Consider the following 12,429-nt stretch of genomic DNA (forward strand, 5'->3'; position numbering starts at 1 on the left):
CCTGGATGGCTCAGTCAGTTAAGCATCCGACTCTTGACTTTGACTCAGGTCATTGTCTCAGGGTCACGATCTTAGGGTCGTGAGATCGAGCCCCGCTTTGGGCTCTGTGCTGGGCATGGAGCCTGCTTAAGATTCTCTCTCTCTTCCTCTCCCTCTGCCCCTCCCCCCCTCAAAAAAAGAGTTCTAAGAAGGGGCTGGGGTTGTAACTGATGCGAATTATTTGCATGATCTAGAAACATGAAGGCAAGTAACAAACATAAATCGGCCCTGTTGTTAGCGCCTTTCTTCGTCATTCTAGAGGTGTGGAGAGGTGCTGCCTCACAAAAACAAAAGCAAACCCTCCACCCCGGCTGCCAAGGGCTCCTGTAGATAAAGCCCAAGCTTGAGCTCACAGTAAAAAAATACAAAACTATCCAAACTATTAATGGCAGCGTTAGGATTCAATACAGCATCTGTTTGATGCCGAAGGCCATGCTCATAACTCTTACCTACATGGCCTTCTACACACACACACACACACACACACACACACACACACACAGGACTTAGAGCACACACCCTCACGGCAGAGTTGTCTAGATCCATGGTATTTAGGATCTACCAGATACAGAGCCATCAGCCTCTGCTTGAATACCCCTAGAGAAGGAGAGCACATTCCTTCCCTGGATGGCTGGGGGCCTTATCACAGAGGTACAACAACACCCACAGACAGGCTCCTTAGTTCTTCTGCACCAAGTGATCTTGGGCAGGATAACTGACCGGGTGAGTCTAGGCTTTTCTTATCTGTTAAATGGAGATATTGGCCTAAAGGGTTGTGCTGAGGGTTAAACAGAATAAGGGATATAAAGGCTTACCAGGCACATAATAGATAATGTTATTTGCTCTTCTCATTAATTTTCTAGATCTAAGCAATCAATAAAAAGACTGACTCTGCTTTGCATTCATCAGATCAGATCCATTCATAGGCATGAGAGCTTTTAAAATTCAAGTTTTAGTGAGGGCAAACCTCATTCCGTTCATTCCATTGGGAAAGGGTTTAGTCACTTAAAAAAATGCTTGTTTCTATTTGATTTTGAACCAACACTTTCTCTCTGCATTTCTTTCTTTTTTTTTTTTTTTAAGATTTTTTATTTATGTAGAGAGAGAGAGAGAGAGAGAGAGTGTGAGCAGCAGGGAGGGTCAGAGGGAGAGGGAGAGAGAGAGAGAATTCAAGAAGACTCTGCCCTGAGCATGGAGCCCAATGTGGGGCTTGATCCCAAGACCCTGAGATCAGGACCTGAACCGAAATCAAGAGTCTGAGCCGACTGAGCCACCCAGGTGCCCCACTTTCTCGGCATCTCGAGGTCTTCTCTGTTTCCAGTCTCAAGGCTTGTGGCTATTTCTCCATCTGTGCTGGGATGAAGGGCGAGTCTGAGAAGTCTCCTGATGAGTATATGCTCCACTGTGAGGGCTGTCTTTATTTTATTTTATTTTTGTCACCCAACTTTTTAAATTTTAGAAGTGTCAAGAATAAATATTACTGACTTAGGCTTCTTAGCAATTAAGGTATCTTTTATATACAGTGTGATTCACCTGTTTACGTGTATAGATTGATGAAATTTGGTAATTTTAGACAATTGCATAGCCACCCCCACATTCAAGATACAGAACAAGATGTAGAACAATTCCCTCACCTTAATGTTTCACCTTTAGACCCTTGATTTTAAGAGACATTGACAAATTGGCTGGGGGCCCCGGGGGAGAAGCCAGTAAGTCATGGCCTAGGCAGATCACCTTGGGGAATGAAGGGGCGTTCACTGAATCCCAGAGAAAAGAAAGCTTATGGAGGATATAACAGCCTTCAAATCCACCTGAAGGGCTGCTGTGTAGACTAGAGTAGACTTACAGTAGCTCCAGAGGGAACTATGAGGATTTATGGGCAGAAGTGAGAGACCTTTTGACTCAATATAAAAAAAACAACACAACAACCCTCTAAAAACAATATAATACCAACTATTTGCAGATGATGAAGGTAAGTGAGACTCAGAGTTAGAAATGAATTACTCTAGATCAAACACCCAGGAAGTGGCGGAGTCAGCATCTGAACACAGGTATTCTAATCTTGAATCAAGATTTTTCCATTCTCCCCAGCCATTTAGGAAGATAACACAGCAGGCCCAGGGGCCATGGCAATCCAGGTGGACATGACCTGATTTGAGTTAGCTGCTCAGATGTTTGTCATTTCTGACCACTTCCCCTCTGGTTTGGGCCATGCTTTTCTTGGGAAAAGCCAAAGCCCAGCCAAGATCGGTAGCCATTCCAGCATGGGTGGAGGAGAGTGAGGTCACCCGTCCTCAGCTTGGGGTTTGCTTTGCCTTACTGCCTAGAGCCAATTCTTGATTTCCAGTGTGGGCTGAGGATCCAGTCAGTCAGAAGCCTAGCTCTGGGTCTCCCTGTGTGGGTGCTGCTGATCGGGATGAGCTAGTGCTCTGGGGTGGCTGGGGCTGCTCCCCACTGCCCAGGCAGCCATGCTGGGGAGCTCGTGGAAATGCCTGCCACCTTCCCCTGCTGGGCTTGCCTGAGAGGTTCTGAGTGGCTGGAAGGGGAAAACAAGTGTCGATATGTTGGAGAATAGAGACAGAGCACCCTCAGGTGAGAAAAGGGGGCGAGGAGAGAGCACGTAAGAGGAGGGAAGTCTGGGAAATAAGAGCAGGGGTTTTGCAGGGAGGTAGAAACTCCCGGGGGAGGGAGGAGGGTGCCTGAGGAGCTCTGCTCCATCTACTGTGGCTTGTTGGCCCGCAGGCCTTCTACTAGGTAGGGGGTCTTGGACATTCCTGCTCCCCAGGGAGGCCTCAGTGCACGAGGATGCTCAGGTGGTGACCCGCAGCCCCAACCCTGGGATGGGGCACGGTGGAAGCTCCTCACGCCTGGAGTGTTGGTTGGTGTGACCAAGGCATTTGCCAAGGGAGAGAAGTGAGGAAGGCAGAGGCGCCTCCTCCCCCTCTCCTCCTATCCCCTCCCCCCACTGCCCCTTCCCTGCTCTCCCCCTTCTTCTCTGGGAGGGGCGGGCAAGCGGCAGCATCCCTGCGGGGGGGGGGGCGGGGGGGGGTTAGGCGGGCGGCAGGCACTGGCTACTCAGGGCCCACCAGCCAGCAGGAAGCAGGACAGAGGTCACTTGAACTCAGACCACAGGTCCCTGTTAAATACATCAGCTTTTAAATCAATCTTTGTTCAAAGTCCAGTGAGTTCCAAGACTAGAACTCACCAGCAGAGAGAGAATTCCCTGGTGAACGCGGACCAGCTTTTCTTCTTCCCAGATCTAGGTAAGAGCTCACTCTGTCCCCCTGACTGAGGGCGCCAGCCGCCTGGGCCTGAACCACCTTCTTTCTTCTCCTTTCTCCTTTTCCAAGCAGTGGCTGCCTGTCCAGGGCAGAAGGGAGGCTTATGGGAAAGGAGCCAGGGCCCTTTTGTGGTGGTGGTGGGGGGGTTATTGTCCACACTCTGAGGTTCTCTCTGCTCGGGATGCCTGACCCTTGCAGCGTAGGGTCTGCTTCACAAAGGAATTGGTAAACTGATCCTCAGAAAAAGCTTTCCCAGGTTTGCCTGGGGGGTTGGTGTGCAGACAGAAGGGGGCGTGACAACAGACCTCACAGGTCACCAGGGGGATACTCCTCAGAGCTCCCCACTAGGCAAGGGCTTTGTGTATTAGACATTTTCTTCTGGAAGCAGCCCTTCAAGGATAAAACCTAACTTAACGTTCCCACTGGATAATAAAAACAGGCATCTCCTCTTTTCATCATGTTATAGCACTAAGAAATGAGGAAAAACCAGTGAGTTTCTAGGCTGGCTGAGTTTTAAAGCAACCGCCCCAGGCTCTACCCGTTGGAGTGTATAATTCTTTGGGTCTTGTGTGGGTCTGAAAATCTTTGCTTCTTTAACATTCCAGAGGATTCTGGTGTGCAGCCTGGTTTGGGAACCATTGGCCACTTCCTAAGCAGAAGAGACTAAGGGACTTAAACGTGACTTCATATACGGGCTCTCCAGCCAAGGAGAGCTCTGGGCTGGGCTGCTTCCTTCCTCCTCAGCTGTCCCTGCAGTGTTGCACGGAGGTGCTTGCTCTCAGTCCCATATGCAGAAGTCACAGGAGCTGGGTGTCTAGTCACCTGTAGTCACATGTTTTTCCTGCAGCAAATAACTCAGGGACTTTGAGTTTATGTGTTATGACTAAGTAAATTGTTCTTATCTTGGACTCTTTTGTATGTTCTCTGCATCATAAACTATGAAGTTGCTGGTAATGATGTCTTGTGTTCATAGACTGCTAGCTAGACATCTGCTCCTCCAGGGGAAAGGACACGGGACTGGGGTGCACAGAGCCCGCGCTGTGGTTTGGTTGTTAATGACCCACCATTAGACAAGTCAGCCAACTGGAGCTCCAGTTTCACCATCTATCAGCGAGGGTCTCTCTTTCCCCAGGGCTCTACTGAAAATAAAATTATAAATAGGACGTGTTTGAGGGGATTAAAAGCACAAATGTAAGGTACGTACATTTCCAGTGTGTGTGTCCAAGGGCTCTGTGGGAAGAAACAGGCTTGCAGTCAGTTGGGGCACCTTGTCCCGGTGTTTCATCTCAATGAGCCTCTCTAGACTCACCTATAAATCCGGAATTGGGACTAGATCACGGCTAACGTCCTCTTCAGCCCACCAAGTCTAAGGTGGAGCTCTAAGTATGAGGACCTTGTTATCCCGCAGCTTGGAAGGCTGGCTCCTTCTCATCATTTGGGTATGAATCCAAATCTTACCTTTCCAGGAAGGGCTTTCCAAGCCAGCCTCCCTCTCTGTCCCACCACCGTGTCTCCTTGTTCATAGCCTTTGTCACCAGAAGTCCTCTTGTGTACTTTGTACTTGTCACCATTGCCAGACTTCAGGCTTCAGGAGAGCAGGGGTCTTGTCTTTCATGTTACCTGCTATAATCCCAGCTCTTAGGATGGCACCTGGCATAGAGTAGATGCTTAGATATTTAGCTAAGTGGAAGTTAGTGTGGCAGGGAATGAGCTGCAAGAATAGAATCAGGGTGTTTTGATAAACTGTTCTTAAGGAGAGTGTGCTTAAGAACTCTGATATTCTCAGATCATCTGAGGTCCTGGGTTGGATCATGTAGGGATGCACATATCTGGTCACATCTTGGTTAAATGATTTTCATATTTGTTGCATAGGCGTTTGATGAGAGTAGCAAGTTCAACTAGACATGTTTCTTCAAGATCTCGGCAACTCCTGTCCTTGGCATTTTGTGAGGGACTGCCTCACGATTTCTTAATCTCATTGCTAAGTGATGAAGAGCATGGACACTGACACTGGGAAGCTGCACTGCAAGCAGACACATTCTTCTTCTCTGAGACTCTGTGTCCTCCGCCATCAGACGGGCACAATAGCACCTCATTGTAGTGTCTGGAGGACTAAGTGGGAGAATGCACTGAGGGCCTCGCACACTGTCGGTGCTACTGTTATGATGATCTTTTTTTTTTTTTTTAAAGATTTTATTCATTTGAGAGAGACAGAGAGAGCACAAGCAGGGGCAGAGGCAGGGGCAGGGGCAGTGGGAGAGGCAGGGGCAGGGGTAGAGGGAGAGGGAGAGGGAGAAGCAGACTCCCCCCTGAGCAGGGAGCCCGACCTGGGACTCATCCCAGGATCTGGAGTTCATGACCTGAACCGAAGGCAGACGCTTAACCATCTGAGCCACCCAGGTGTCCCTGTTTGATGATCTTCAGACAGCTTTGCAATGGGCATGACCCCAGGGAAGGAAGGGGCCCAGGCAGTGGCAAGGAGTTTTGATAAATAGGAAGGATAGCCGCTAGGCAACTTGATGGCAGCTCTGCAGGGTTTGCTCTTGGTCTGAGGTGGCCTCCAGCTTCTGAGGCTCTGAGCCTCATGTGACATAAACACCGGAGCTCTCCTGTAATCTGTAGGACTGAGCCTAAGGTACTTTCCAGTCTAACCTGAATGGCTTCTTCCTTTCCACATACACCTCTTCTCCAGGCTTTCAGAACCATTCACCATTCCTGAACACACCTGTGCTCTTCCTTTTTCTGGGCTGCCTTCCTCCTTCCAGTCTAACTACTTGTGTCCCCTCACACAGCATACACCTCACGGTTGGGAGTCTGGGGAGATGGTGAAAGGAGCCTAGACTCAAGTGGGTTTGAATCCAGGCTCTGTGGCTTATCCAAATAGCCATGGGAAACCAATTTAACTTTTCAGAATCTTTTTTTTTTTTTTTTTTTTTACTTGTGGAATGGACCATTAAGATTAAATGTGAACTCCTGAAAGGTACCTAGGCTGGTGCCTGGCGCTTAGTAGGAGCTCAATAAATATGTTTAACAATAGCAAGACATTTTCTTTTAAATATTCCAGCACCTATGCCATTGTTGGGTAATTATGTTTATAACTTTTCCCAATGCTCTACTGGGCTCTGCGAGGGCAGGACAGTGTCTAATCTGGTTAGGGCCTTGGGATCTGTCTGCCCCATGGTAGGAACTAAATATAACTTGTAGATTATATAAATGACACTTGAAATTCAGACAACGGAGTGATGCCTTCAAACTGTGGTGGTCAGGAAAGGATTTGTGTTTAACTTAAAATTTGAACTGAGCCTTGAAAATGGGTAGGTTTTAAATTCATTCACTTGGAAAGAATGTTTACTTAGGAGCTACTATAAATAAGTAATCAGAGAAAGAAAGGTACTCCAGGCAGAGAAGGTGGCTTGAGCAAAGGGCAGGCTGGGTGTGGGTGACCATGCGTAGGCCCTTTGGGTGTCTGCTAAGGAGCCTAAAGGAATGAGGTAGGGCTGGATTATGCTGAGCATCACAGCCTGAGCAAGGAGTCTGGATTCTGCTTCTTGAATGATTCTTTTGTTTTTATTTATTTTTATTATTATTTTTTTTTAGAGAGAGAGCAAGCGAGCAGGGAGGGGCAGAAGGAGAGAGAGAATCTTAAGCAGGCTCCATGCTCAGTGTGGAGCCTGACATGGGGTTCAGTCTCACAACCCTGAGATCATGACGAGCTGAAATCAAGAGTCACATGCTTAACTGACTGGGCTACCCAAGTGCCCCTTGAATGATTCTTTTAGAACCTGACATGATGAAGGCAAGATCTAAGGCAGTGAGTGGGAGAGCCTGGAGGCAGGAGGACTCTGGAGCACACAAAAACAATGAGGGCATAGAAATGCAAGGTCAAAAGTTCTTGTAGAACAAGATGCCAGTTTGAGGGGATAGCCCCTGTTCCAGCCAGCCCTCAGAATGGTTTGGCTATTTTCAGGTTTTATCAGCTTCACCAGCAGCAAAGGTATCCTCTCTGAGGGCGTCTTTGTTCCCACACAACATTGACTCCTTCCTTCTCCCAGCTTGCAGAACTCTCAGGTACGCAAGTCAAGTGTGAAAGACCTTGACCTCCAGCTCAGAGTCCTGCCATATAGGACAAAGTATCATTCATGGTCCCTGGGGGCTGGGGGTAGTATTGAGCACCAGCGGGCCAAATGAACTTTGAGATAAGCAGATTCATTCCTTATTATCATAAATGAGAAATAAGAATTACTCACTGGGCCTGGGGTCACTCTTTTCCACATAATGCTCGGTGGAATGCACTTCATTAATTTCCCACATGTGAAATCTCTTGCTGGTTAAGACCAAATGGTAACTCTGACAATGGGAAAGTAAAGTTAGCAAATACATATCTTAGGGTCCTGCTTATCCTTCTGTTTTTGGCACTAATTCTTTAAAATGAATACACTTGATGAATTTCCACAGGTCTTGCTTTTCCAATGAGGAATCCAGGTGGCCTTAAGTGTATTATCTGCAGCAATTATCCTATGTCTATAGGATCTGCTCTAGGTGAAACGTTTCTGAAGAAAGATGAAATTGAATTGCCTTTACCTCCTCCTTGCTGGAGACATCTGGCAATACCAGCTGGGACATGATAGAGTTCCTCTGTTGCTGTTGGAAGAAACTGTGTGTCTGAGGCTCTGAGGCTGGCCTTGAAGGAAGGCGGACGTGCCAGGGCAGGAGGCCTGGTCAGGGCCGATGGCTGTCAGTGATGCTTGGCCTGTCCACGTGCTGACTTAATATCGCCTAGTCTCTACCGAGGGTGTTTTTCTGACAGAAGTCTGGTGTTCCGTCTGTCTCACTCATTACACAGATGCACACCAGTGGTGGAGGAACATTCTCCGTGAGGGCGCAACATGCCAATACGCCTGGCCAGGCTTCCTGGGAATGTTGCCTTCTCCTTGCTGAAGTTCCAGGGGTTTTATAGACCAGCAAGGAGTTCAGTGCAAAGTGAATGCCATTCACAATGAATGTTACCCTCGGCTCCCACCCTCTCTTCCCCTCAAGCCTTGATGAAACAGAGATAATTTCTCTATGGTACGTCCTAGTTATACAAATAGCCACCCACAGTCACAATTACCAGGGTTAAACATTATTCAACTGCTGTCTTGCTAAGTTATTGCTGTGTAGTTTTTCATGGCTCGGGTGTTGGTTACGTAAGTGCCTTTTTGAGGAGCAACTAAATGTTTTCTTTGTGGTCTGGTCCTTACTGCACCATTGGTTCCCAAGTATTAGATAAGATAGTGCCAGATCCATCGTGACTAGCGGTTGTAGGGGACCGTGTTTGAAGAATAATCTTGCTGCATCCTAGACAGAAGACAGTCCCCGGGGCCCCTTCTTTCCTGATGAAGTCATTGCACCTGGCTATCTGTCATGGGTGATAGCACCCTTCTGTTTTTCTGCCTCCAAACAGAATGCAGTTTCTCCTATACCCTTTCTTTAATCTTTTGGAAATTCAGTGATGGATGCTGCCTGGTAGGTGAGTCTGTTCACTTGTTCCTCCCTGGCTACCATGGTCCGTACCTGGAGCAGCTTTCCATATAGAAGGTCATGCTTCCCTCATTCATCTCCACCCTTGTCTGTTCCTTGGTGCCGGCCCTGCTTACCTTGTGTGCACACCTGTTAGAGCTCGTCTGCTTCTGGCGGTGGCAGCCCCTGGCCCACTTAGTCTGCAAGTTTTGTAAAAGCTCCCTGGAAACTTACACTTCCTTGATATATGGTATTTGGTTCTATTTTTGTAATTCCCTGGCTTTAGACTTACATGCTACTTCTGGGGTCCGAGAAATCTGAGTTCGTTATGTGAGTTTTATTTCATGAGGAACAAAATCTTCAGGCCTGTCTTTCCGACGGCAAACCCTCAGCTTTGGGCTGCCCTGCAGCAGCAGATGGAGAATCACGGGACTGATGATCAAGGTGCCCACTTATCCCTGGCCCATCCCTTCTTGTCTGCTTCAGAGAGAAAACCGGGAATGCTGCCGGAGTGTTCTCACAGAAAAGGGGTTCGCGTGGCATCGGGGCTCCCACCAGAGGACAGGAAAGACGATGTGTGTGGCTCGCCTTCTGTGCCCCAGATACTGTGCTCAGATGCTTTACATGGTTTAACTTAGGTCCCCTTCACTGTGTCCATATGCATTTCCTATTCCAGATGTATCTCTGTCTTCAGCTCGAAATTAACGACGTCACCCATGTTCTCACAGCTAGAAAGTGGTGACGCTGGGGTTAAAAACTGGGTTATCCCTAAAACTCTTGTTCTTACTGATGTCCTTTACCCAGACTTGATGTGGGAAGAAGGAAATAAAGATACCAATTCTGCTTCACATTAGCTACATACCTAGACATTTCTTTTAGACTTTTCCATGACTAGAAATTACTCTGTTCTACAGATCTTTTAAGATGACTTTTCCTGTGTCGACCCCTTAATTTTTGAAACTACTCCTTCTGCCCCTACTTCCTTCTCCCCATTCATCCTGCTCAGCCAGTGCCTGACACTCTTCATCTCTCCAGCCCTGACCTCAGGCTTCTCTTATCCGCCAACTCACGTTGGTCTAACATTCCAGCTCTGTGCTCATTGTAAGTATGGCAATCCTCATCTCCGAGCCTTCTGTTTTTTATTTATTTTTATTTTTATTTATTTTTTTTATTTTTAAAGATTTTATTTATTTATTTGACAGAGAGAGAATGAGAGAGAGAGAGAGCACGAGAGGGAAGAGGGTCAGAGGGAGAAGCAGACTCCCTGCCGAGGAGGGAGCCCGATGCAGGACTCGATCCCGGGACTGCAGGATCATGACCTGAGCCGAAGGCAGTCGCTTAACTAACCGAGCCACCCAGGCGCCCCGAGCCTTCTGTTTTTTAAACATGTCAAACCCCGACTTCGGGTAAATGTTACCACTTTCTCCTTCTATTCTTGATGGACACTGTGGTGAGAAAAAGCCACAGGAAGCCATCCTGATTGGTCTGCAATCAGTTAATGAGATCGGCCTATCTATCTAATGGGAAAAGAAAAATTAACCTAAGTTGTTTCTTAGAAAATTGTATTCAATTTGTTGACTCATTGTAGTGGAACAACGCTGTGGCTATTGGAAGTCTTTTTTGGCCAGTGGTTATAAACTGCCAGCCCAGGGGCTCAATTCTGTTGAGTTTACACGTAGCTTCCTAAAAATTTGAAATAGCTGTCAGCTTTTTACAGTGGGGACATTTTGCATAAATCTGGGTTTCCAGATTCTCTTGAGAAATCGGCAGATCCGGCATTCCTGGTTCCTGTCCCCTCCCAGCGGCTGTCTCGGGGCGCTACACAGCAGGGACTCCACAGGCCTCTCCTGACCAGCCCCAGCGATTTGTCAGTTTGAGCCCAGCAGACATTTTGGTGCATATCCTCAGAGTTTCGTTTGTCTTAGTTACTCTGCAGGAGAGATTGGAGCCGAGGTAAGTGACCTCCTTTTCCTCTTTTTCTCATTTTTTATTTAACTTCCGCCCTAGTGGAAATATGCCGTCGCATCGAGGTGAAACCCTTTTCCCGTGCTCGCCGTATCCTCCCTTGATACGCCAACATGCTGCTCATCTTCTTCACAGTCAGACTAAAACCATCAGCCCTGCTTTCCCCTCAAGCTGCTATCCCAGTTCTTTCCGTCATCTGTTTCGAGATGTGTCTATATTCATTGCCTCTGTTACCGTTCACTGTCTTCTCAGGCCCTTCTCCGTCCTCGACTCCCATGTTCTAAGCTTAGTGACATGTTCGGTTTTCATTCGCTTTACCTCTTCACGTCAGTTTGCATTGTTAATTACAGTCTTGAAATGCTTCTTTTAGTTTTGACTACGCTGTAAAATCTTGGCCTTCTGATTATTCCTTCTCTGCTTCCTCTTCTGGTTGCCTGGATATAGGATTACCTCAGGCCTTATCCTGGGCCCTCGTCCCTCCACATTCCTACCCGCAGGCCTCCCCCAGTCCCTCGTCCCTGAGCTCCAGGCCCACACTCCCATCTACCTGCAGGATGTTCCGCAAGTCCTCCGATTTAAGCCCATCTCAAACTTTGTGGTTGTGTTTGTCTCGATGACATCATCTTTTAATGGTATCACTTTTCTGTTCGTCACCAAGGCATGAGCTTGGTCTTCTCTCACACCTTCCCTTGGCAACAGCCAGCCCAAGTGGAAGGTGCATTTGTCTCCCTGCTGCTATAATCAGAATACCACAGACTGGGTGGTGGAATGTGTGTGGGCCTAAGCAGCAGCAATTTATTTCTTCACAGTTCTAGAGGCTGGAAGTCCAAGATTAAGATGCCGGCAGGGTTGGTTTCTTCTGAGGCCTCTCTCCTTGGCTTGCGGATGGCCACTTTCTTGCTGTGTGCTCACATGGCCTTTCTCTGGGTGCACGCACTCCTGGTGTCTCTCCATCATCTTACAAAGATTCCTGGATTACTTCCCCTCCCTGTGACCTTACTTAACCTTCATTATCTCTTTGTAAAGCCCAATCTCCAAATATAGTCACCCTGAGGGTTAAGACTTCAACACAGGAATTTTGGGAGGGACACTTCAGTCCATACAGAAGGGGAGTCTAGGGCTTAAGGGAGGAGAGCTATCAGAGTTCGGCGGCAGGAAAAACTGAGCTAAGGTCATAAATCCAAGTAACCCATGCCTTTATGGAGCAGCAGAGAGAATGGGAAGACGACTGCAGAATGAGAGTATCCTCGTAGCTCAGAACAGAGAGGAGCCTAAAGCACAGCCGAGTTCAAACTGAGGGTGGCTTCAGGAGACCGTACTGGGCATGGGCCGCGCTCAGTGCAGCGGAGGCCCCTCCCGGCGGCGCAGGGCCCGCAGCAAGCTGCCTAGGGGTGAGGCCAGCAGAGGCTGGGGAGAGGGACAGGGGCCCCTGACACCGGCCGTACCTCCTGCTCACTGGTCACAGTGAGTGTAACTAAGTGTTTTGGACATCTGTGTTATGGAAAAACTGCCCCGTCTGTGGCCACCTCTGCATGGAGAAATCGGAGGGAACAGGATCGAAGAGTGGATACCATCTGTCCTTGAGCTAGTTGCTCGCCACCGGCCCCTGTTCTCACAGCTGCCATCCTAGGGCAGGGCCTTACTG

The 12,429-nt window shown here is 48.1% G+C and overlaps 1 protein-coding gene across 3 annotated transcripts in view; it reads left to right on the forward strand.

Moving 5' to 3' along the window:
• Nucleotides 1-12,429, forward strand: part of PDZK1 (PDZ domain containing 1) — a 49,799-nt gene that overhangs the window by 6,954 nt on the left and 30,416 nt on the right. The window contains exon 1 of one of the 3 annotated variants that reach the window (XM_088022305.1): nucleotides 10,598-10,772. The exons of the other annotated variants lie outside the window; for them this stretch is intronic. The gene's annotated coding sequence lies outside the window, so the exon portion shown is untranslated. Of the gene's footprint in view, nucleotides 1-10,597; nucleotides 10,773-12,429 lie in introns of those variants that run through there. 3 annotated transcript variants of the gene reach the window in all.

The sequence above is a fragment of the Eumetopias jubatus genome, unplaced genomic scaffold, assembly GCF_037043125.1.
Source record: "Eumetopias jubatus isolate StellerSeaLion01/CBP00866 unplaced genomic scaffold, mEumJub1_p1.0 scaffold_4, whole genome shotgun sequence".
NCBI lineage: Eukaryota > Metazoa > Chordata > Mammalia > Carnivora > Otariidae > Eumetopias > Eumetopias jubatus.